At 48.1% G+C, this 25,888-nt stretch overlaps 1 protein-coding gene across 7 annotated transcripts in view; it reads right to left on the bottom strand.

Annotated features, from left to right (window-relative positions):
• The window catches only part of PAK3 (p21 (RAC1) activated kinase 3), a 254,770-nt gene that overhangs the window by 109,355 nt on the left and 119,527 nt on the right, over nt 1–25,888 (bottom strand). For 3 of the 7 annotated variants that reach the window (XM_064574484.1, XM_064574486.1, XM_064574485.1), the window contains exons 1-4: nt 11,118–11,368; nt 10,148–10,213; nt 9,915–10,022; nt 4,794–4,941 (exon numbers count right to left, since the gene is read on the bottom strand). The exons of 1 other annotated variant lie outside the window; for it this stretch is intronic. The gene's annotated coding sequence lies outside the window, so the exon portion shown is untranslated. Of the gene's footprint in view, nt 1–4,793; nt 4,942–9,914; nt 10,023–10,147; nt 10,214–11,117; nt 11,369–25,888 lie in introns of those variants that run through there. 3 more of the 7 variants (XM_064574487.1, XM_064574482.1, XM_064574483.1) reach the window with 3 other exon arrangements.

Below are 25,888 nucleotides of genomic sequence, written 5' to 3'. Positions count from 1 at the left end.
TTTCCAACCACCCATGGGCCCTCAAGGCCTTGGGAGCCTGAAGACCACTGGATGAGAAAGAGTCCCCCAAATCCCAAGCTTCAAGACTGTTGCCTTGTGCTACTGTTGCATGGTGACGCCATCTTTCCCACTCGAATGAAAGTACCTCAAGGGCAGGGTATGTTTCTTTCCTCCATCTGAATCTCCTTCTGGGTCTAGCACTCGACAGGGCCCACAGAAGATCCTCGGTCTACGCTGGTAATGCCATTGGAATTCTAGGATTGAGGAAGGCAGGCACTGGATCTGTCCTGACACACTGCTGTCCACCCACCTCCTTCAGTTTCTGACTGGAGTTTCACAAGTAGCTGCTCTGGGCCTGGCATCACACTAGACCCTGGGAATCTAAAATAAGTTAGACGATGTGGTCTCTGCTTTCCAAGAAGGTCTCAATCTGATTGCAGGTGTAGAAGGTAGTGTGTGGTATTTCAGAGTACAGGCTTTTCCCCATGGTGCCAGAGTCCATTATCAAATGGCAGCTTGGGCCTAGTTTGCACTTATCTTTCCTCCAGAGAGGCTCCAGCAGGGGAAGCCATAGATTAAGGAGGCTCCTACAAGGTGCTCTCATGTTTCTAAATCTCTCGTTGGGAACTGGTGTGGCACAGGACTCTGGCACCAGGCCCCTGATCTACTGGTTGGTTCACTCCTGGGATTTGCACTTCTTTTTACCCTCTTGCAGGGAAATCTACAGTCTGTCTGGAGCGCAAGGAAGTTTCTTCAGCTTGCCTTTATCCACGCCTACTGAGAAATTTCCTCTGTTAATTTGTCAGTAGCAGCTGTTGAAATTCCAGTGGCGTCTATGTATGCACATGCACACTCACGACAGAAACTTGAATACCATGTTCCAGGGCTAACAGGGTAAAAGTAGACCTGGCTAGACTAGAGGTGCCTACCGGAAACAGCAGGGAATTCCAGATCAGAAACATACAATCAGAGACCCAGACTTTTGCCTAGGGAACCACTGTGAGTGCATAAAGAAACACATGCTTTAGCCTGCCCTCCCCTTGGGAGAGAAAGGAGGTGGCAAGTTAAGCCGTAAACTTCCAGAAAACAAACCATCTAAACCCCAACCCCTTCTGGATAGACCAGCCAAGGTTCTCTTAGAGATGACTTCCATAAAAGAAAATTATGGCAAAAGGACATAAGATTTGATCTGTGGGTTTGAGCTTTTCCTTTTTAATGCTAGACATAAATTCCACTCCTTTTGGCTCTGGAAAGATCTAGTCCCACTGGTGCCTTGGCTGACACCAACACTCTTCTTTAGGCCACAGGCTGCTGAAAAACCTTCCAGCAGGGGTGAGGAGAGCACTAGTGGCAAGTAGGGGCAAAACAAGTGACAACTGTACTCCCCGCAGTGGGGTGTGTGATGGTGTGTGTGTCAGTGAAAAAGTGTGTGGGTGTGGCAATATCCGCGGGGGGCCATGTGTAAGCTTGGGGATGCGGGGTGTGTGCCTGAGCGTGGGGTCACTATAAGCCATGTATGAGTCGCAGATGTGGGGGAGTGGGACCACCTCAGTGAGGGGGTGTAGGTCCGTGTCCATGTGAGGATGGGTCAGCGTCGATGCGTCCGTGTGAGAGTCCAGGGAAGAGTCCATGGCCGTTCAGGTGAGCAGGTCAAGCTAGAGGCGATGTATCTTATGCCTCAGTGACTGTGTGGGCACGTGGGCCAGTGTGAGCAAGTGTACCCCCCTCAGGGGGGGACGTTGCAGGGGGAATGAGAGTCTGAGTGAGTGTGAGCCTACATGGCCGTCTGTGGCATCACCAGTGGCCTGTGTGTGAGTGCATGAGCTCATTTATGGGCATCGAGGGCGACAGTGTGGACTGTGCGGGTCACCACGTGTGTCCTGGTGTTCATGTGTGGCAACGTGAGGGTCTGTCAGTATGAGAGCACAAGAGTGAGAATGGGCAAGAACGGGAGCGTGTGGGGAGTGTGCCAGTGTGAACGCGTGTGATGCAGAAACGGCAGTGGGAGAGGGAGAGGGCGTACATGTGAATGTACAGGAGTGTGAGAGAGTGTGCCCCCGGGGATATGTGGGAGCGCAGGGTTCGGAGTGCGTGGCTGTGAGCGTGAGAGGACGGAAACCCGTAAGAATGTGCAAACGTCAGTATGTAGGCACGGGTGTGCCCTAAGTGTGACTGCATGTTGATGTGAATTAGCGTGAGCACTGAATGCGAGCGAGCAGATGGGTGTTGGTGTGTGTCAGTGCGAGTGCGTCTGTGTGACTCTGAGTGTGAGCGCAGGGCGATGTGTGTCCGTAAAAGTGGCCGAGGTTATGAAAAGGCGCGTGTGTGACTATCTCTGAGGGCACATGCTCGTGAGTTTGGTGAACAGTGCGATCAGGTCTCAGCATGAAGGTGAGCAAATGAGCGTGAATGGGCGTCAAAGTGAGCGTGTCTCCATGTGTAAGTGTGATTTCGTGTGAACGTGATAGAGGTGGGGAGGCTGAGTCCGTGCTGAGCAGGAGTCCCAGAGCACGCGATACTGAGGGTAAGACAGTAAGGTGGTGTAACAGCGGAAACGGTGACACTGTGGTTATGGTGGGAATGTGTATGCATGTGCGTGTGTCCCTGCGAGGAGTTACGAACTGGGTCAGGGTCTTACTACGAGGAGGAGACCATGACGGTGCAAATGTGTTAGAGCGTCTAAAACTGAGGTATGTATGACCGTATGAGAAGTGGACAAGGGAAAGTGGGCGTCGGGTCTGCGTGTAGACTGCGTGAGCATGGAGGAATTTGTGGGTTAAATGTGATTCTATCATCGGCGTGGATATGGGTGAGAAGGTGTGACCGTGAGTGTGTGAGAACGTGAGAAAACGCAAAGGTGTGAGTGGGTGAGAACGTGAGGCTGGGGTGTATGGCAAGTGTGGGGTGTGTGTCACTCCAAAAACGTGAACATAAAAATGTACGTGGCAGTGTGTGGCCGTATGAGCGTGGGCCTGCGTGCAGCATGTTTGTAAATACGCGGGTGAGGGTGAGGGGGTGGGAGTGACCGTTACCACGAATGTGTCCGGTGGGATAAGTGTGAGCCAAGGAGGCAGAAGGATTGTGTGAAGGTCCAAGAGTACACGAGTGTGCTCATGAGAGTGTGTGTACGTGTGTGTGAGCACTGAAGCATTTGGGATGCTGAGAAACTCTCCAGGAAGTGTCTTTCCTCCCAAAGCCATTGCGTGTGTCCAGTTACAGCACGTTACTTAGCCCCTCTCAACCCCGGTCTCCTCGTGGGCAAAACCATGATTCTAGAACTACCTTGAGCTAGTCTCACTTTTATAATCAGAAACAAAACCAGTAATTATTAGGAAAAAAAAAAAACAAAACCTACCTTGCAGAGTTACTGTGGGATCAAACAGTCTCCTGCAAGTAAAATGCCCAGCCCAGCGCCGGCAACAGCAGACGATAAATACAGGCTATTACTGGAGCTGCCACAGAACACCCAGGAGAGACCCCGGGGCTCGCTTCTGACTTGAGCGAGTTCTAGTTACCTTCTGTCGCTCGAGGTCTATAGAGGATCCCCTACCACACCATCTCTAGGAAGCTGAATACATCAGTATCGGCAGGGCTGTAATTTCATACCCTCAACATCCCGGCCGAAACTCTGGAGCTTCCCCTTCACGAGGAGGCACCCCACAAACACCTGCCGCTGAGCTGCGCTTTTCCTTTGTCCTGTCGGGCCGGGAACTGCACTGCGTATTCCTTGTTTGTTCTCCCTTTGTTTTTCTTGTTGGGGTTTTTTGGGGGTTTTCTGCTTTAAGTTTGGTTGGTCACTCGCTTTTGACTTGGGCACTATGAGAGATGCCCGGGTAACTGACAAATAGACAGAAGCGCAGACAAAGAGGAAGAGGCACGTAAGATACAAACAGGTAGCTGGACGGCGGCATATGGCAACAGAAGGCCAGAGGGGGCAGCTGACAGCAGAAGCCCTATCAGCTGCCCGAAGAGGGAAAGAGGTCGATGATCAGAGGCAGGCCAGGGAACCTGAAAGAAATGGAGAGGAAGAGAGGGCCCCAAATCGAAACGCTGCTGGGGAACTGTCAGGCACTTGGGAGAGAGACGAGAGACCTGTGAAATCGAGTCCCTACCCCTAGTTTATGGTCTACTTTACCTGCCAAGGTGAATACTCCAGAAACCGTGCAAGAACGATCGACGGCAGTTGAGAAATAAGGGCTATGCAATATTCTATGGGCTCAAGTGTTGTTAGAGAGCTGGGGGGAGAAGTGCTCCCTGCTTGGTTGGGAAGGCAGAGAGAAGGTTCTGGAAGGTTTCAGCCCATCAGGCCCGGAAGCAGGGATAGATGGGGTTGGGGTACACCTTGAATAGGAAGGTCAAATGAAAGGTGTGGAGCAGGAGAAATTTCGGGAACTGACTGGTCAGTCAGTGGCATGTGGCTGAAATGCCACGTTGACATCCGGAAAGCAGGAGGAGAGGAAATGCCAGCTGGAAGGGAAGTGTGTCGGTGGTTACACGGAAGCTCTTAGACGGAGCCTGACAACTGCAAAGGACTTGGCCATGACCATTCAGTTGTTTCTCCTACTCACCCCACGATGTAGGTCACAGCTATCATTCCCATATTAGAAACGGGGAGAACTGAGAAACTAAGGGCAGCTATACGGGCCACAGTGCCCCAGAAAGGAGGGGCTGTGCACCCAGTCCTGGCTCATGAGGCCCAGGCAAGGTCTTTAATACTGGCAGCTCTGGTGGAAAGGTGGCCTTTACCTGGATTTGGACATCCCTGACTCCCTGCCCTGGAGTCCATTACTCACCTCTTACTGCCACGGCAGCAGGACCTCAGCACAGGTGGGCGCTGCCCATGAGAAGGGGCCGGGCTGCCTTCAGCTCCCACGGACTCAGGGCTGGGCACGTCAGCTGCCACAAGACGCAAGGACTCCGCTGCACTTTCTTGGGGGCAACCTGCCAAGAGAAGCATCGTGGGGGTGCAGGAACCTCTTGCCCCACCTGCTACTATTCCCTCAGCCAACCCGCCCAAACCTCACACACATGCTACAGTGGATTTCAGAAAGCCCCTTGAGAAGGCAGAGAATCAGAGAGGGGAGAAGCATAAAAAGGGCTTTGCGAGGTCGGAGTCCAGCAAGGGCACGAACCAGGGGTTTCAGGTTGAGAACTGTCACCTCGCCACTCACTCTGGCTCTGCCTGCTAGCTCGCAGAGAAGACCTGCCCTAGCACCCTGCACAAGTGTCAGGAGGACTAGATCAAACAGGACAGATGGGACATAGCCGCATATTCACAGGAGGTGGTCCAGCCCAGCGTCCAACAGAAAACCGAGAGATCGTGGCAAATGCACATTGGCTCTGGGGACACCTGAACTTCCCAAAGATCTAGCAATGCTATTTCACTTCCAGGCCCCCACCTCCACCTCCTTCCCTTTGCAGCAACCTCCTCCACTGAGTGGCGGTGGGAAGCACTCGGGGGGGGGGTCCCTAATTTGCTATCATTACACAGCTGCTGAGGGCCTCAGCCTCTGATCCTAACTGGAACTTCCTTCTGCCTCCCCTCCCCCCCAACCCAATCTCCACTACGGGGAGGTCTTCCACAGTCTTTCTCAGATTTCTTAGGGTGAGTATATCCTGGGGTTTTTGGGGGTGATGGTTTACCCTATCTTCCCCACAGAGGTTTCCATGTCCAACTGTGGAGGCAAGATCTTTAACCCCTCTTTTCCTGCCTTCCCCCACAATCGCTCGAGCCTCTCAAGGAGGAGACGGATCTTCCCTCTGCAATCCTTCCTACCCTGCCCCCGCCTTCCCTCCACGTGTCTGTCCTCCAAGAAAAGCAGCACCTCTATGTGAAATCCCAGCAAAGCCAGTCCCAGGCTAGCACACGTTCTACCAGCGGGTATCAGAATGTACCAGGTCCTAATCCAAAGACATAGAGGGAGGGATAGCTAAAGGTGGAGAGAGAAAAAGTGAAGACTCAGGGAGCCAAGAAAAGCCCCAGGATTCCCCCATTTCCCCTTGGTGAACGAGAAGACCAAGCCATACCCCAGATCCACCACTTGCTCCTGGCGAGACTCCAGAGCTCGGCCGCCTGTGTCCCCCAGGGGGCCGTGGCATTCCCTGAGTGCTTCCCACTCACATACTCCCAGCAGCCTTTCCAGATCCCACCCACTGGGCCACTAAGTGGTGTGCCCACCCCCTCCCTGGCTTTGTGAGCTCATCCTGCAAGGGGGCGGGGTGGGGAGTAGGTGAGTAATGGCTGCCAAAGCTCCAGAGAGGGGTGGGACTGGAAGGGGGCTCAAGAAGGTTGGCCACAAAAAGTCCCCTGAGCCCGGGGAATGGCAGCAAGCACCCATGGGGGTGGGGAACAGTGCTGGAAGGCCAGGTGGGGGTGGGGGGCAGTGGAGGCACCAGCCTGGACCAACCAAGCACCTCCAGGTTCCTGTGCAAGACCGAGAGCTTTCCGTAGGCCTGCCTCCACCTTGCCTCAGCCTCCGATGAACCGCACGGCTCTCTGCTTCCAATATACCAGTTGCACCGCCGGAGCCAGTGTGCGGAGCCCGGCAGGACGCAGCGCTCCCCCTGGTGGCTACACTCCTCTCGCCTGTCCTGTTGGGGGGCGGGGGGGGAGAAGTGTTTTGTTGGGAGTGTGAAGATGAGTCCTGCGTGTGAGTACGCACTGTGGGGGGTGGTGAGTGTATCTGTGCTGCTTCCTGTGCCCCCACGGTATCTGGGTGCTTGTACCCAGTCATGTGCGTGCCGTCCCCTATCTATGCTGTTTTGTGGGTGTCACGTCTGTATCCCGTCGTGCGGGGGTGTGCAGTCATGTTTATAGTATGTGTATGGATACAGTGTCTGCACTGTATTGTGTATTGTGCTATGCGTCGCACTGCGTGGCCTGTGCCTTGTCTGTACGTGGCACGGATCTAATCCCTATTCTGTATCACGTGGCTCTGCCATATTATGTGTAGCTTGTCGTGTGTTTATACTGCCCTGTGTCTGCACCTGGGGCTTAGCCCCCTCCTGGAGGCTGGGGGTAGGGATCAGTGTACCCATTTTGTGCCTACCAGCACCCCAGCTTTGCTGCATTCCGGCTAAGCACTAGGGAGATGGTGTCCTTGCTCAACCCCCAGTCCCATCCATATAGAATGGCCTGCAGGGAGCTGCAGCTGCCTCAGTTTCTCCTTCAGGCCAACTGGAAGGACTGTTAACTCAAGACGGGAGTTAACAGCTGCACAAGGGATTAGCACTGGCAAAGGGAGCTGGGCCATGGGACGCAGGAGGAGCTCTGCCAAAGGTGTCCCTGCTGCGGTCACTAGAGGGCGCGATTGTGCCGGCAGTTAGGGGTAGTGTGTCTTGAGGGTGCGAAATTCCAAAAAGTCCACCTGGCTCAGAGAGAGATGAGGGAGAAAGAAGGAAAAGGATACACACGCTAAGCAGGCCTTCCTTCACCCTCATCCCAGGCCCTTCGGTTTTGAGGCTGGGTTAGGGAGTTAGTGCCACGAGTGCCCATCTGCCCCCCACCCCACTGTATAAGATCTGTATCAAATCCCCACAGAGCTTCTCAGGGGCTTGGTTTTAGGGTCCCTAGCAGATTCTCCACTTGGGCTTCTATTCTCCTTCTCGTTTCCCATTCACATGAAATAAAAATTAAACCACGCTGCTCAAACAGATGAAATGTGTGCAGGGATTGGGGGTTTGTTTTATAATGTTTCCCCCCAAATCACAGGGCATACCAAAAAGTGTGATTTAAAAGGGTAAATTTTTTTGGGGGGGGGGATGTTGTCCTATGGTGGACCTGCCTTCATGACCAAGAACAAATGGACCCACTTCCTAAAATCTCCTGACCATCTCAGAAACCACCTCGTCCAACCCCATCATTCAAAGACAGGGAAACTAAGGCTCCGCGGAGAGGGGCAGAAGCAGAGGGCAACACCAGACTCCTGACTCCCAAGGTTTGTTCCACCCCAGCTCCATGTCTTCTAGTCTCGAAAAAACCTTCCTTCTCCAAATCCAGCACCTTCCCAGCTCAGGGCAAAACCCTGTTCTCCCTCTCCGCTGTGTGGGCTCCAGGATGGTCCTGTTCTGTCTCAATGATCAGCCGCCCAGGCTCTGCTGTGATTGCACCTTGGGAACGATCTCCATTCCCCACCAGTAAACTGTTCCTCTCTTTCCAGTCTTCAAGGTCCCCCTCCCCCATTTTGCTTCCCGCCCGCAGCCCCAGCCGGATAGCTACGCCATTTTGCCCCTCATCACGTCTCCCGGGTGCAGCACAGATTGCCCCAACCTGCAGATAATTGACCGAATGTGCAAATCAGACATGGATCCATTGTACTGATTAACATTTCCAATTAAACTCTGGGGTAGGCTGCGTGTATTAGTGACTGGACTAATCACTGCGCCGTATGTAAATGCAAATGCCTTCCAAAGTCCTGGGGCGCGGGAGGAAGCAACACATTTGGGGAGGGAATGGAAACAGACTGCCAGGCCCCAGGGGTTCCTTTGGCTCTCTGGCACCCCTAAATCAGATTTTAAACATAAGGCTGTTACTTGATCCCAAGGCTCCCACTTCACACCAGAAATGGACGACTCCGGCCCTGCCACGGCTGCGTGCCCTTTCCTGCCCCCTGCTGGATAAGCAGCAGAGCGCCGAGTTGGCAGGGGAGTCCACCCGGGGCCCTGCAGAGGGAACCGCCTAGCCTCTGGCAGGTGGAGAGCCTGGGGGACAACAGGGCAGCCCACAAGCCTCAACAGCTGCACTTACGTTCTAGGGCAGGGGTTTTCACCATCCCTCACCTGCACAGGGTCCCATGGGCCCGCGGGAAGGAGGGCATTTTCGGAGCACAGCCAAATACCCCCATGCCTGCAGCAGGGACCCCAGACCTGGCCCTGGCCCTCCCCGCGTAAAAATAGTCAACCTACCTGTCTTGGGCGGATTCGAAGCTCCCCTAATCGCCTTTGGGACCCTGCCCCCCTTCTTCCTTCTCCTTACCCAGGAGGAAAGAGCCACTGTGGAGTCGGCTATTCAGAGTTTCTTCTCCTTCCTATGACCAAAGCTACTAGCTCCTGAAGGCAGGTTACACGGATGGAAATGCTATCGAGTCCCTAAATATCAAGAAATTAGCCCCCTAAGTCTGGGCTGAACGACATGTGCCTCGACCACCACCATTTCCCCATCTCACCAGGTAAAACGGGGCCTTTGAGCTCCTGGTTAAGACCATAGCTTTCTTCTTCTCTCTATGGCTTTGTTCCTACCTGCTCCATCTGAGCTTACCTGCGTCTAGATTTCTAGCCCTGATTTCTTTTTGCCTTGGCCACCCTCTTTGACCTCACAGTAGCTTCGTCTCTGACCTCACAATAGCAGAGTCTCTGATGGGGACAGCACCTCCCATTCCCCCCGCCCCCAGTTATTCCTCATTTTTCTCACTTGTCACGTCTGCTGCCCTCTCCCCAAAGACCTCAGCACGTTCGTTTGCTTTGTAAGCCAATTCTGCCTCTAAGCAATCTGCAACCTGTGGTAATGGTCAGCTAGTCGGAACGCCTTTGGGGTGTTGTGGCCCCTTGCCTGCATCCACATCACAAGTGAACCTCCCGTTTTCTGTTCAGTCTCTCCTACAAGGCCCACGTGCCTGCCTGGAGGCTTGGAGGGTCCACTCCTTGACATCTCAAGGTCCCTCTGGCCTCAAGATTCTCAGCTGTTGGCTTTTACCCAGCATTCACGCCAGTCTCTTCCCATTTTGCCTCTTTCATGGAGTAGGGAGGTATGACATTTGTACCCAGAAGCGGAGGCTTATGTGGCTCTCCCTCTTAGTCAACCATTACCAGATTAAGCCCCTTTACCCAAAGGTGCCCCTGGTTAGGGGCCTCAAGTACCAAATCACAGACCTGCCCAATTATAATTTTGCAAATGGTCCAGTGAAAACCGCACTGACCTTTATACCTCGGTCATCCCAGAACGGGGCCAGTGTTGTCACCAACAGGAATGGACCTCCTTCTGTTCCAACACCTCAGACAGCCATACATTTGGCCTGGATTTGAGTCTGCAAAACCATGGGGGGAGCAAAACTAACATGGCTAAAGGCTTCCCTGCTGAAAGCCATTTAAAAAAAAAAAAAAATAGCACTGCAACCACCCCCTTCATGCTTCCCCAAGCCAAGCCACTCACCCTTCTGTCCTTTGCTTCTACAGACCACAGCCTAGAACCCTCAAGTCCAGAGTCTGCCACTGGATTCTGGAAGGTGGGACCAAAAAATCAAGTGGGGCCTCTGGCTCCCTCCCTGCGGGCACCGCCCTCCCACCCCGTCCCTGAACCACCACCTAGGGAAGGAAAGCCCGTGAGAGCAAGAATCTAAAATGTTCAATCCGCCCCAAAGTGTGTCAGTCCTCTCTCCAGAGCCAGTTCACAAACTGAGGGCAAGGCCCCCTGCGTGCTGAGGACAGGGGAGGGGGGCCATGGACTTAACGACCCCTAATGACCCTTGCCCCCCTCCAGACAAAGACAAAGGCCAAATGAGGGACCCCAGGCTTTTTAGGGATAGTACTGCATCATTCCAGTCTCCACGTGACAAGAAATGAGTCGTCCTGTCATTACCCTCCCCCGACCAAAAAAGGGGAGGAGGGTAAAGAAAAATAAAAGAAAGGGTGCCCCGTAGAAGAAAATCGTCACTTTTTATGTTTGCTCAGGTTGGGCTTTTCCCCCTCCCCCGGACTTGTCCCGGCCGCGGCCACACCTCCTCCCCTTGGTGGGTTTTTTTGGGGGGGGGGGGGGCTGCCGTCGCTTCTGTGGCTGGGGGAGGGGGCGGGAAGATGGTGTAAGACTAACGGGCTGACGTTGCTTTGGGGGCGGCTTTGGCCTCCAGCGGCCCAGGCCCGAGTCGGCGAGTCTAGGGCTTGCCCCGGCGCCGGGGTCCAGGCCCTCCGAGAGTGGCCCTGACACACCCACTCGTCCGCGTCTGCCCAGCGCGATCGGGCGAACTGCGCGCCGGGTCTGGCGGCTCCGGGGGCGCCACGGAGGGGACCCGAGGCTGGGGCGCCGCGAGAGCAGGAGGGGGATCCCCCCGGGAAGGCAGAAAATCCGCCCAGCAGCGCCACACCCTCCCCCGAGCGAGCCGGGCGCCGTGAGTCGCGGGATTTACCTGCCACTGGTCCAGCCACCCTGTCCAGACCTTTCCTCTCTACCTCCGAGCGCTCGGGCTGGCGGGGCTGGGGGGCGGGGGCCGCAGCCGCAGCCGCAGCCCCGGGCCCGGCCCGCTCCCCCCGGCTCTCCTCCCGGCCCCGCACACCTGCTCCGGGCCGGGGAAAGCTGCAGCCCCCCGCGCGAGCCCCCAGACGGTGCGCAGCCGACAGCTGCCCGCCCGCGGCAGAGCCCGGCTCGGCAACCGCTCCCTAGCTCTTGTCTGCTATGACGTCACCCGGGCTCTGCGCCGCACGCGGGCCAATCAGAGGGTGAGCAGAAAACTAAAATCGCCCTGAGTGGGCTGCTGGGGACCAATCTTTTGTTTCCAGGCAGGAAGCGCCTGGGAGGGGGGAAAAAAAACTGAAGGGGAGGGAACAGAGAGAAGGAAAGGAAAAGGAGATGGAAACTTCTACACTGTCGGGGTTGTCTAGACAGAGGTGGGGCCGTCAAGAGAGAGGCGCACCCGACAGTAGGAAGGGGCGGGGGCATTTCATGGATCTTCCTTAACCGCCCCCTAACCCCCCCCCCCCGGGAAGACTGGAATTTCGGATAAATTTCCAGGGGAGGGAATCCGTCCAGCTACACGGGCACTCTACTGGGGAAAATGGTTTGGATTTGGGACACCACCTGTCAGGCCAACAGGTTACGCTGATGGAGTCCCTGGACTACACAGTAGACTCTGGCAGATATGACAGTGGCATTCAGAGATGACAATCTAGATAGGGAAACTCTCTTTCTGCCCGTGAAACACACACTTCAAAACACGGAGCGTTATACTAAATAAATAAATAAACAAACAAACTACTTCAAGTAGTTTAGATATATAGATATATTTAATTTCATTAAAATGTGGCTCTCCCTAGAACCTTCCCTGGCCTCTCGTCTCTAAGAAAAAGTTCAAATTTTTGACCGTGTGCAAAGCTTAAAATGTAACTCCGAAAGCTACTCCAAAATCCATACCCCCCAGGATTTGGCTAGATTATATAAATTATGGTAAATCCCAGCAAGGAGACAGTAAGCTGTCATCAAAAATGACAAAGAATGCAAAATACTAAGGACCTTTGAATTATAGTGATGTAAAATACACCCACAGAAATGATCAGAAGAGAACATAAAAGTACCACAGTCAGGTAAAAGTTTATGGATGATTTTCCCTCTCCACTTTCAAACTTATTTTTATGAAGACAAATATATCCTGCCATACTTCAATGATCAAAATGGGTTATGACCCTCCACAGTACACTTTTCTCCAATTTTCTCGACACCCCATAACGTCCAGCCATCATCTCTCCATAATGCTAGCAAAACAAGTTTCAAGACAGAGAGTGAATTAATAGATATTTGCCAAGTTCCTTTTAGGAAAAGTCACACACCAGGCCTCTAGATTCACAGAGACAACATCCGGGGAAGGTGAGAGAATGGGATACCTCTTTGGACTAATTCATTTAAAATTACGATCATGCTGGAAGTTGAAAAAAGAATAACGAAGACCCTTCTAATCTACGATAAGGCAGGAAAGAGGGAGGCAAAGACTAGGTAAACTACATACTCCAGATTTTTTAAAGGATCACTTTGCATTTTACTTTTTATTTTCCTTAATTAAAAATATATTTATGCCTACATGACTATTACATGAACACTGTAGGAAGTCGCAGAGGTGGAATTTGTATCTTGATCTGAGTCCAAAGCCCATGCTTTTTCTAATATGATACATGGTATTATTGGTTTTGTTAAAATATGTATTTGCTTGGAAAAAAAAGAGTATACTAGATTGGTGTTTTTTAAAAAAATCAGGCATTTTTAAATAGCTTTTTGTGTGTGTGCTTGGTGGTTGTCTTCCTAATGTAAAAACACCCCTCACCCTCCTCCTCAAATCCCTGATTAATAGGTTGAAATCACGAGGGTTCTGCTTTCAATGATTTTACAGATATCTTTTTAATTAACTTTGGGGTTAAAGGAAGTAGCCCATCACATTGATTTTTTGTTTTTACATCATGGTAAAAGTAATCTAAAAATCACTGATCTAAATGAATGAACATTTACTTAATGTTATATCTCTGATTTGTAAAATGCACTTATTTGGGTTATTTTAAAGAATAAGAACGTTCTTATTTTTTAAGAAATAGATAAAACTGGATTTTTTTTTTCTGGCTAATGATTTAACTTGTTCTTCTGGGCTATTGATTTAAATTGTAATTAAAAGGTATTTGATTTCACTCTAATCCTCCCATATACCTCAGCTATAACTCAGAGCTATTTATGCAGTCACCGCACACGGTTATTTAAGCATTTCATGTGTGTATTTCTTCTCTCACTGGTGATTATAGAAAGTAGCACGGGGCCAAAATCCTATTAGGTGCCTGACAAATTAAAGCATAGGGTTGTCATAGAAAGAGGACTGGACTTAGGAGCCAGGCCCAGCACAGAAGACTTCAGTGTTCCCATGAAAGGGCAATAACCTATATTCTTCCTTTTTTTAAAGAATTATTTATTTATTTGGGGGGGGATGTGCGTGCCCTCGTGAGTGGGGGAAGGGACAGAGGGAGAGAATCTTCAAGCGGACTCCCCGCTGAGCACAGAGCTGGGGGCTCGATCTCAGGACCCATGAGATCATGAACCATGAGATCGAGACCTGAACCAAAACCCAGAGTCAGATGCTTAACCACCTGAGCCCCCCAGGCGCCCCAATTCTTCTTGATACCATAAAGCAGCCTTTACTACCAACGTGGTTTGTTCTCCAAGAATATAGGACGACGGCATGGGAACTTTCAGGGAAGCTGAGAATATCTTAAAGATTTCATCTGTGTAATTTTTTCCACTCAACTCCCACTTCCCCTGTTTCCTTCTCCAAGCTCATTGATTTAAGGATATAATAACCACACTACTGGAATAACCAGTTGGCATGTGTATCCTGCTTCTCGGGTTACAAACCACTTTCATACCTCCCCGTTTGATCCTCACAACAATCACAACAGTGTATTGTGGCAAGTAAAAACTGCATTCGATAGAAGAGCAAATGGACACCCAGGGATTTAAAGTAGCCTGTCCAATGCCTCAGAGAGATCCTAGAAGCCAGCTCTCCTACTCTCAGTTGTGTTGTTCTTTCTTGTTTTGTGTTTGTTGTATTGCTCCTTTGGCTCTCACCAACCCTACCAGCCCCTAGTCACCCGAGAATCGACAGGCTCTGGGATGTGGCTTAGAGCAACAGAAGTAAACTACATCTTCAAAGCCTTCCAGTCAAATCCCAGAGAAAAAAAGCATTGCTCACTCTCATGTACCACGGATGGGAGTGTAAGATGGCAGAGCCTTTTTGGAGGGCAAGCTGGCAATACCTAGGAAATTTGACCAAGCAATTTCAACTCAAGGAATTTGATTATGGATACACTCATAAAAACACGCCGACATATGTTCGAGTGTGTTTGCTGTTGAATTTTATATAAGAAAGAAACACTTATCATATAAAGGCCAACCTAAATGTCCCTCGATAAGGGAACTGGTAAATAAGATACGGTAGACGCAGGTTTTAGAATATTAGACACCAGGGGTGCCCGGGTGGCTCAGTCAGCTAAGCATCCGCCTTTGGCTCAGGTCATGATCTCAGGGTCCTGCGATCGGCTCTGCATCGGGCTCCATGCTCAGCAGGGAGTCTGTTTCTCCCTCTCCCTCTGTGCTCTCTCCCTCTCTCTCAAATAAATAAATAAAATCTTTAAAAAAGAAATTAGACACCAGCTAAAAAGAATCAAGAGATTCTTATGTACTGAAATAGAAAAACGTCTTGACACATTCTTGAGTGAAAAAAGTTGCAGAACAGCACGTGTACTATTATTTTATTCTTGTTAAAAAATGTGCGCATGCGTGTTTGTGTTTGTGTGTGTCTTTCAGCTGGAATCATACACACCAAACTGCTAATAGGGTAACTCTGGGAATTAAAAAGGTGAGAAGGAAGACATGTGGGTATGTGTGTATGGTGGAGGTCATCAACTGTTTTCTTTATATACTTCCGCATTGTCTGTACATGTTTTTGTAATAAACATATCGAACATGTAAGAACCCTTACAAAGTGAAAACATAGCTTTCTTTGGATGGAGACAGAAATAAAACAAAACAAACAAACAGAACGAACAAACTGCTCTCCTGAAAGGGGTCGGAACAGGCTGAGCCGAGCCATTCCTGGGCAGGCACGGAAGACGGACATGTACAACCCATTGGGCGAAAGCCGCGTGGATATCGGGGCTCCCTTCCCACCCCTGCCTCAAGTCCTGCAGCCAGAAATCATTCCCCGTGGTGGACTCTGCGTCTTTGTGGCTCTCGGTCTTCACAGCTTTTGCTATAGCAGCTGCACTTAAAATAAAACAAACACAAAAACAAAAAACTCCCCCTCCTGCTCTGAATACAAAAGAACCCAGCTGGGCAGCTAGTGCAAAAGGCGGTTTGGTTTGTTAGCTAAGAGCACTGTGCCCGCTCCTCCTTCACTGGGGTCTGCTCACTGCACCTTGTGGCCATCACTGCAGCCAGATCCGCCTGTGCCCCTTCCTTCCTGCCCCCCAACTCCCACTCATTAGGGGCTCCAGCTTTCCCGTAGGAGGCAACGTGGTGGGGAGCCTGCTAGGCAAAAAGCAAGGAGCCTCGGAAGTGCCAAAAGGCTCATCCTAGCTCCTTTAAAAACCAGAGGCTGAGGGACGAGGGAAGCCCATGGCTAGGAAATCACTGTCCTCTCGGGGCTTCAGAGTTCTGGCCGGGGAAAAGGGAGACCCAGATTCCAGTCCAGCTTCTGGTCAGGAAACCCTGAGCGAGACTCAGATTTCCCTGGGCTTTAGCTTTCTCCTCTGTGAAACTTGACCTGCTATCTCCCTCGACTCTTGTAAGGATGCAAACAGCTAATGGAACAACAATGGATTTAACAAATTTCAGAGCTACACACCTCCTTAATAGACTTGATGAGTCTCCATTTACATACACTCCCTGTACTGCAGGACCTTGGGAATGGGGGGGGGGGGCGCGCAGGACGCATCTCTCCTCACCTTCCTTCACTATAATTAGCACCCGTTAGGGACCTGCCCTGTAGAACCTACAAGCTTTCAGGAGCTCGCAGCCTCTGCCCTCCTCCCTTCCACCAGGGAGTTAGCAAAGGAAAACCAGAAGACAATTAAATGCAGGTGGCTCTGGATGAATTAATATGAGAATTAGGAAGTTCCTCTCCTCTAACTTGGTTTTAATTAGCCCCACTTCCACCATGGTCCTACATAACAAACCACATTATTTAATTGAGCTGATGCTCTGTTTGATTTTGCTCCTAAGTGGATCACATTATACATTCTTTCTTCACACGCTCCGATCACTGCACACTACCTGAGCCTAAGTCAAACTGCAGAGTAAAGTGAATTTAGAAAGTTGGTTTCCTTGCTCTCCCCATTTCACTAGGAAAAAAAAAGAGAGAGAGAGAGAAGGAGAAAGTGGAGGACAAAATCTAGGGGACAAAACCAAGGGGAGAAATAGAAAATCAAATCTTAATTTTTTGGACTGGCTGGACTATGATGTCATGCTTTCCCAGCTCACCTGTGATTGGCTTCTCAGTTCAGCATCTGCTGAGCGCTAAAGGCTGATTATTTGCCAGAGATACAGACCTTTCACAGAAGCTTTGAATCATTGCTGGTTGTCGTGACAACCTGGGCAGTGTCTGTTCCTGATAACCACATAATGAGGTTGTCAGGAACAGAAGTGCCCCCGTCCCCACACCCGGCCATCCGAAGTGGTAAGCGATGCAACATTTCTTTCAGGAGGTGAAAGGAGGAAAAAAATCACCAAGAGGCATGGTGGAGAATCCCTTTGATAACGTATGTCAGCCAAGTCCTGGAGAAAATCTCCTTCTTGAAGAGTTCCTTACCTACCATCTCTAGGTCCTGTCGGAGCCACTGTATTCGCTATAATTCAGAAAACTGAAGAACAGGTGGTGGAGAGGTAAGGCATCTCTGCAGCTCCCTAGCAAAGCTAACCCAAGGAAAGTGTGAGTGGAATGCTAAATCGATTAGGGCAGGCACATTACCTCTTTTCAAAGGATGCCATCATGGCACGGTCCAGGAGCAATGGGGGGCATGTGTCAAAGATGACGGCATTGCCATACCCGGTCATCAAAACCAGACACAAAGAGAGCCTGAGGGGGATGGGTTGTGTGCTTTTCTGTGGGTTACCTTCACTGCCCCGCGCGTAGACACTTCACCCAACCTTATCTCGGGGCTCCAGATGTCATTGAGAGGGACTATCAATTACATCTTTGTGATATGGTATTCCTTCTTAGGACAATTTTATTAGTACCTACCAGGTGCAAAACACACAGCTAGATGCTATACAGATGAACCAAACTTGGACCACCTCCTTAAGGAGCTTGGAATCTAGTTGGGGAGAAAAGATACCTACCCAAGTAACTGGGACACAAGGCCGATATAGGAAGTACTACAAGAGAAGCCCAAAGTCCTTAGTTTCACAGAGAGGAAAATCACACGCAGACTGTCACATTCCAGCTCCATCCCGTCTTTCCAGGTTGTTCTTCCACCAGTCCTCGCATATACCCCAACCATCAGCCCCGTCAAACTATTATCTCCCTGATATACCTTGACTTTTGTATTTCTCTGCCTTTCTTCCTGCTCTTCCCTTTGCCTAGCACATCTTTCTCCCTCCTTTCCCTACCTGGTGAATTTTTTAATTCAAGTGTAATTAACATACACTGTTATATTCGTTTCCCGTGTACAGTGTAATGATTCAACAAGTCTATATGTTTATCGCAGCATTATTTACAATAGCCAAGATAAGGAAGTAGCCCAAGTGTCCATCCATAGATGAATGGATAAAGAAGACATGATATATATACATATGAACGCAATGGAATATTACTGAGCCACAAAAAAGAAAGAAATCTTGCCATTCGCAACAACATGGATGGACCTAGAGGGTATAATGCTAAGTGAAATAAGTCAGCCAGGGAGAGACAAATACCATATGATTTCACTCATATGGGCAACCTACCTGGTGATATTAATGCGTATTTTCCACACTCTACTCAAATGGCGTCTTGTGGATGCGCAAACTGGTCCCAACTTAATAACCCCTCAGGGATTGGTACCCGGTAGACATGGATATTGACTGATAGCACGATTTAAATCAGCAATACATAATAGGACATTGGTGCAACCAAATTTGGATCATTCGGGGAAGAGCAGAGGTGAAGTCAGACTGCTTTTAAAAAGTCTTATTTAGATCATCAACACAAACCTGTTCTCCCACTGAACATGTTCTGTTTTTTTTTTTTTTTTTCTTCAAAAATAGTTCCAGGCTCACAAGAAGCTGCAGAAATAGTAGGGGGAATCCCTAGGTATCTTCCTCCAATTTCCCCCAATATTTTGATACACTGTATTACTTATTTTACACAGCCACAGTACATTGTCAAAACCCTGGAAATTGACATTGTTGTAAGACACTAACTGAACTATAGGCTTTATTCAGAATCTACCAGTTCTATGTACACTCTTCCATTAAAGAATTTACCAACAGAGCCGAAAAGGTGCAAAACTATTAATAGTTGATCTGAGCACCAACTTTTTTTTTTTTCTTATGCCCATCCCTGCTGAAAAAGGCCAAAACCTGAAAGAATCAAAACTGGCCTGGGACTGAATGAGAAAAAATCAGCTGGACTGTGATTAATCAGGCTGAGGAAGCAGACTGACAAAGCCAGCTGCAAAGTGAGCAGAAAACATTGCTTCTCCCAAGGTCACACAGCAGTTGCAAAATGTTAGGACGACCCCCCCCCCCCCCCGCTGTTGAGTGCCAATTGCTCTCTTCCCAGGGATGCCCTAGACCTGCTTTGCTTTTTCATGTATCCCTGGGGATACCCGATTGCCAGCCACCCACTGCCTCATGATAGTCCCCGATTCCTAGTCAATACCCCTTCTCCCGATCCCACCTCAGGAACTGCCATCAATCCTGAACTCATCCTTGCTTCTTTAGACGATCCTCAGAATCCTTCAGTGGGAACTCACATGTTACAAAAGATGTTCCCTCCTCCCTCTTTTTCAAGAGCAGCATCCTATGGTTCCTCTGGAATGCACTTCCTCAATGCATCAGGTCAATAAATTTGACTCCAGGGGTGCCTGGGTGGCTCAGTCGTTAAGCGTCTGCTTTCGGCTCAGGTCATGATCCTGGGGTCCTGGGATGGAGCCCCGCATCGGGCTCCCTGCTCGGCAGGAAGCCAGCTTCTCCCTCTCCCACTCGCCCTGCTTGTGTTCCCTCTCTCGCTGTGTCTCTCTCTGTCAAATAAATAAATAAAATCTTTAATAAATAAATAAATAAATAAATAAATAAATAAATAAATAAATTTGACTCTGTCCAACTACAGTTTTCTCTCTGGTGATCTTTGGCTGGTTAAGCTTTGGCATAATTGACAACCAACCTATAGATATCTGGAAGGCCCCTTGAATTATCTGGGGTTAGCCATGTTTCCTTAAATCTACGGAGAATCACACAGTGTGTCTACAACTGATTTACATAGTAGATGCCAAATAAATTCTCACTGACTTGATGTAGGATTAACATATCGGATTTGTTGGAATGGTGCCAGATACAGGGACAAAAGCCCCAACAGACAGTACTACATGGAAGTTCAACATGCAGACTCTGAAATTAAACTGCTGGTATTCAAATCCCAGAGTTGCTATTTAAACAGCTTTTGGAACTTGGGCAACTTGTTTAACCTCTCTGAACCTCAGTTTTCTCATCTGTGAAATGGGGATCTAATAGCACCTCCTTCTTAGGGTAATTGGGAAGATTAAGTTAAATGCATGTGAAGCAGGAAAGCCTTAAGGCAGTGGTGTTCCCAATTTGCTATACTTGCAAATCACCTTGTGATCTTTATAAAATGCAGGTGACACGCCCCCGCCCCCAGACATCCCAATTTCATTGTATGGCATGAATCTGGGCATCATAGTTAAAAAATGTCCTTGGGTTGGGGCGCCTGGGTGGCTCAGTCGGTTAAGCATCCAGCTCTTGGTTTCAGCTCAGGTCATGATCTCAGGGTTCTGAGATTGAGTCCCGCATTGGGCTCCACACTCAGTGGAGAATCTGCTGGAGATTCTTTCTCCCTCTCCCTCTGCCCAGCCCCCCTCTAAATAAATAAATAAGTAAATAAATAAATAAATAAATAAATAAATCTTAAAAAACATCTCCTCAGGTTCTAATCTTCTCAAGATTGTAATGTGAAGCAAAATATGGGAACCACCGGCTTAGGAATTTCATTACTTAAAGATTATCTTTTCCTCCTCAGGTTTGTGTGAAGTAGAATTGGGAAACAGGCTTCACCTGGCTTTTTCCTGCAATCCCCACCCCATGGACCATATGGTTTGTTCAACTTGTATAAGAACATAGCCTTTTTCTTCCACGTGCATAGCAAAATGATGAAGACATTGGGTATTTGGGTAAAGCTGCAGCTGTATTCATCTCTCTCCTTTTTTCCCCTTTCCAAACATAACTCAGTCACACTTCAAATTAAGTGGTCTCAAGTGTGAATTTGAGAACAGTTAATATGTGAATGCAGGATTAGCTGACCATCATAGACGTGTTTAATAGATGCAGATCTCAATGTGCTTTTGTTCCATATAATTAAGCACCTGTTGAGCCTCATAATCAATCCTTATTTTGTTATAATACAGGAACTTGTTACATTCAATGTTCTCTGGTGTTCACTTGATCAGGTCACTTATGGGGATGGAATATTCAAAACAGCTTGCCCGTCTTCCTCTTTTTAAAGATTTTATTTATTTACTTGAGAGAGAGAGAGAGAGCGTGCGCTCGAGGGGCGGAGGGGGAGAGGGAGAGAGAGAAGCCTCAAGCAGTCTCCCTGTTGAGCACGGAGCCTGCCATGGGGCTTGATCCCAGGACCCCAAGATCATGACCTGAGCCAAAACCAAGAGCTGACCACCCAACTGACTGAGCCACACGACCCCTCTTCCCCTTTTGAATCATCCTAGCGAATACATCCCCTCCTCAGTAAATAATAAAAATGAATTCACGGATGAGTTTAAAAGTTAACTTCTAGTTAAATAGAAGTTTAAAATATGGTCATGTTGAGTTTTATGAGGAGTTCACCTCCCTCCCTCGCCCCCCCCTTATTCATTCCACCTGTTAATAAGGAAAACTGAACAGATTCTGACATGCTAGGGTAAAATTTACTGCCAAAAAGGAAAGGGGGCAGGTTGCTAGGCAAATTAATACTATAAACATATGAAAGTGACAGCCTGCTAGGGGACTGTGCTAACGCACAATTTTAAGCGCCACTCAAACAGCTCTTTGCATTCAAATAACCAATATGCTAATCACAGTCCTTATCTGTTTGTTCAAGGCCTTAAGAGTCTCAGCGGCTCAGAGCACAGACCCCAGCCAGCAGTTTGACTGCTGGTTTTTGGCAATAATAACATAGCATTTCTTTAAACATATTTTTAAATTCAAGCTTCTTACAAATCAAGATTGGCCTTTCCCCCATTCAGGGCATTAGCGAGGCGTAACCGTGTTCACTATGGTGCCGGCCCCCCACAAACCCCTGCTCAGGAAGTCTCTGACTCCTACTTGAGCACTGTCTGTTGGGGGCAGATTTCCATGGTAATTTGCTGGTTCTCTCTTGAAAGACGTGGGGCATCTCTGTAAATGGGAGGGAGGTGTACATTCCCACGAATCTTGGGATCGTCATTGACCCTTTTTAATTTTCGCCACCCACGTCAGGCCAGAAAGAACGCTCATCCCAGCTTTTCCGTAATTTAAAGCAAACGCCCCCCTAATTCTGTTCTTAACAGAGAGAGGTAGAAAGAGCATCATTCTCTCTACACTCTAGTTGAAATTTTCAGACATTTATCAAAGCTAACTATTGGGGGCGTGAGGAGCTGAGGAGGATTGATCACTCTCCCCCCACCAAGGGTGGAATCTGGATTTCTCTGGTGGAGGGGGTCGATGGTGAAAGTTTCCTATTCTGATTATACCCCATAGCCTTCAAATTCCTTAAATTTTTAGTAAGATCTAAATGATCCCGAATCTCAAAAACAGCATGACACAATTAAGCATTCAAAGACATGTAAGCAAGACTTTCCATGAACTCCAAGAAGCTTAAGACAAAAAAACAGGGCTTTTCTTTAAAAAGGAATGTAAAATGCCTTAGAGTACTGTTGATGCTCAACTTTGGTTAATTGCAATCGGACCACGTTAGGAGTCAAGACCAGTCCCTGCCTTGGAGCATCTTTCTTGGCTGCCTTGCATTTTATGCATGTTGCTTTAGAAGGCTGGGGGTGACAGGGAGTTGGGGAGCAATGTCATGGCTCCTTTAACCTAGTTTGGGGATAACCTGGATTAAAACAGACTGACTAAATTGAAAAACCATTTTCTGGTCTGGGGATTTTGTTTGGCTACGATGCACTGCTTTGTTTTTCATTTTTAAACAATCGTACTCTCTTGTTTTAAAAACGGCGTTTAAAAGTAATTCAGCACTTGAAGATAAGTTGGATGCTTTCTGCAACTTTTGGAAAACCTGCTTGTACTACGACCACTAGTACTACTACTAATAATAATCAAATACGTTTTCCTCTAGAAAGATTCTCTCTGGCCCTTTCTGGATGAACTGTGAGCCCAAAGCTATTTCTACACTGGCCCCGAGAAACCGAACCAGGCCACTTACCCAGTGGGTCATATGCAAATCCCCTAGAGAAAGGAGTAGCAGTTTTTCAAATAATTTACTATGCCAAGACACAAAAAAGAAAGGCGCAAAAGCCAAAATAAAACCTCCCACATCCCCCTGAGTTAGCGAAGAGACCATTTCAACGTTTCTGAATCAGAAAGACAAATAAATTTTAGAAAGACTTAGAAGCTCAGTAACTCAGCTGCCAGGGGCGCCTGGGTGGCTCAGGCAGTTAAGCGGCCGACTTTTGGTTTTGGCTCAGGTCATGATGTCAGGGTCCGGGGATGGAGCCCTGAGTTGGGCTTCGCACTCAGTGGGGAGTTTGCTTGGGGATTCTCTCTTTCTCTCTCCCTCTGCCCCCCCCTCAAATAAATAAATAAATTTAAAAAATAATAAATGAGCTGCTGCACAACATAGTTTGAAACTACCCTGGGTGTGAACCATCCTCAAGCTTGACACCAGGACTTGTCATTTCCTCTGCTCAACTAGAAAATAATTGGGTGCCATCCATCCACATCATAGCATGGGAGGCAGGGCCCAAGGAAGCAACCTGGAGGAGAAAATGCTATCTGACCCATAGCTTGAGCTGAGGGGAGAATATTTAAATCCAGAGAGGCAGAAGACACAGAAGAGAAGCAGCCATGTTTAGAAGCCACCCCGCCACTGGGGCTAAATACTTACAGCCTGTGATTAGTTTTATTTCATTTCATTTCATTTAACAGTCACTACTTCTCTTAGAAAGTACAGCAAAACATCTGAAACTAAAGATGTACTATATGTTGGCTAATTGAATTTAAATAAAAAATTTTAAAAAAAGAAAGTAAAGAAGAAGAAAATGAATTAAATCCAGTAAATCGGTAACCTCTTGCACCCATTATTTTATATGCAATGGAATGACATGGCTCTGAGCTAGTTTCCCTACCAGTCAAGGCAAACAGGTCTAGTTCCTGCCCTCTGGATGCTCACAAAGATGGATAATCCAAGAAGCAATAGAAATGCGTGTGCAAGGGCGCCTGGGTGGCTCAGTTGGTTAAGCGACTGCCTTCGGCTCAGGTCATGATCCTGGAGTCCCGGGATCGAGTCCCGCATCGGGCTCCCTGTTCGGCAGGGAGTCTGCTTCTCCCTCTGACCCTCCTCCCTCTCATGCTCTCTGTCTCTCATTCTCTCTCTCAAATAAATAAAATTTAAAAAAATCTTAAAAAAAAAAAAAAAGAAATGCATGTGCAAGAAATATTGGACAAACATTAGGTGGTATCCCATGGCCCCTTCTGAATATTTCATGGACAATTCAAAGGGACCAGCCAGGCAGTTCTCCAGCACACCAGAAGGTTGTTGAATGCTCTATCTCAAGACATGTGAATTAATTTTTAGCGTGGGATTAATCAGGCTGGGTATGTCCACAATCAAAAAGATAAAACATGATTTTAAAGTTGCCTTTATCCACGTAATGGGTAAAAGAATTGAATGTCCTTCAATGAAATAAATAAGCTCAATGCTAGGTGGTAAGGTCATGTTCACCACTCTGTCTCCAGTACCTAGCACTCTGTAAGGCATCAGGAGGTGGGCAGTATTTATGAACCAAGTGAAAGACATGCTGTATACAGAAAAGAGTGGTAAGACCCGAAACTATAAACACCCTAAAAGAGAATGTAGGCAGTAAGCTCTTTAACATAGGTCTTAGTGATATTTTTTTATCAGTCTCCTCCAGGCAAGGAGAACACAAGCAAAAATAAACAAATGGGACTACATCAAACTAAAAAGCTTTTGCAGAGTGAAGGAAACCATTAACAAAACAAAAAGGCAACCTACTGAATGGGAGAAGATGTTTGCAAATCTTACATCTGATAAGGGGTTAACATCTAAAATATATAAAGAATTCACACAACTCAATATTGGAAACACCAAACAATCCAATTTAAAAAAATGGGCAGAGGACCTAAATAGACATCTTTCCAAAGAAGACATCCAGATGGCCATCAGGCACACAAAAAGATGCTCAACATCACTAACCATCAGGGAAATGCAAATCAAAACCACAAATGAGATATCACCTCACACCTGTTAGAATGGCTAGTATCAAAAAGACAAGAAATAACAAGTATTGGCAAAGCACTGGTGCACTGTTGGTGGGAATGTAAATTGGTGCAGCCTCTATGGAAAACAGCATGGAAGTTCCTCAAAAAAATTAAAAATAGAACTACCATATGATCCAGCGATTCCACTTGTAGGTATTTATCCAAAGAAAATGAAAACACCAATTCAAAAAGACATATGCGCGGGTATGTTCATTGCAGCATTATTTACAACAGTCAAGATATGGAAGCAACCTAAATGTCCACTGATAGATGAATGGAAAAAGAAGATATGATACACACACACACACACACACACACACACACAAAGGAATATTACTCAGCTATTAAAAATGAATGAGATCTTGCCCTTTGTGACAACATGGACGGACCTAGAGGGCATCATGCCAAGTGAAATAAGTCAGACAGAGAAAGACAAATACTGTGTGATTTCACTTATATGTGGAATCTAAAAAACAAAATAAAGAAACAAAGAATATAAAACAGAAAAAGACTCTAATCCAGAGAACAAACTGATGGTTGCCAGAGGTGAGGGGTGTGGGAGGATGGACGAAATAGGTGAAGGGGATTAAGAGGTGCAATCTTCTAGTTAGAAAATAAATAAAACACAGACATGTAATGTACAGCATGGGGAATACAGCCAATAATATTGGAACAGCTTTGTATGGTGATAGGTGATAACTGGACTTACTGTAGCGACTATTTCATAATGGATATAATACTGAATCACTAGGTCCTACACCTGAAACTGATACAATATTGTATGTCGATTCTTCTCCAACTGAAAAGCAAAAATTAAAAAAAAATTAAAAGTAAAGTTAAAAAAAAAAAGAGTTGGCGCATATCGTGGGGAAAACACGGGGTCGAAGTGGGTACTGTGTGGATACTGCCTGGCTGGGTGGGGAATCCCTCCCTCGCTCGTTGCACCTTCCA

The sequence above is a fragment of the Mirounga angustirostris genome, unplaced genomic scaffold, assembly GCF_029215605.1.
Source record: "Mirounga angustirostris isolate CCGP_5_RB_7025 unplaced genomic scaffold, mMirAng1.0.hap1 SCAF_11, whole genome shotgun sequence".
In the NCBI taxonomy this organism is placed as follows: Eukaryota; Metazoa; Chordata; class Mammalia; order Carnivora; family Phocidae; genus Mirounga; species Mirounga angustirostris.
Note: the sequence above shows the minus strand (reverse complement) of the source record. Positions and strands in the feature narration are given on the sequence as shown.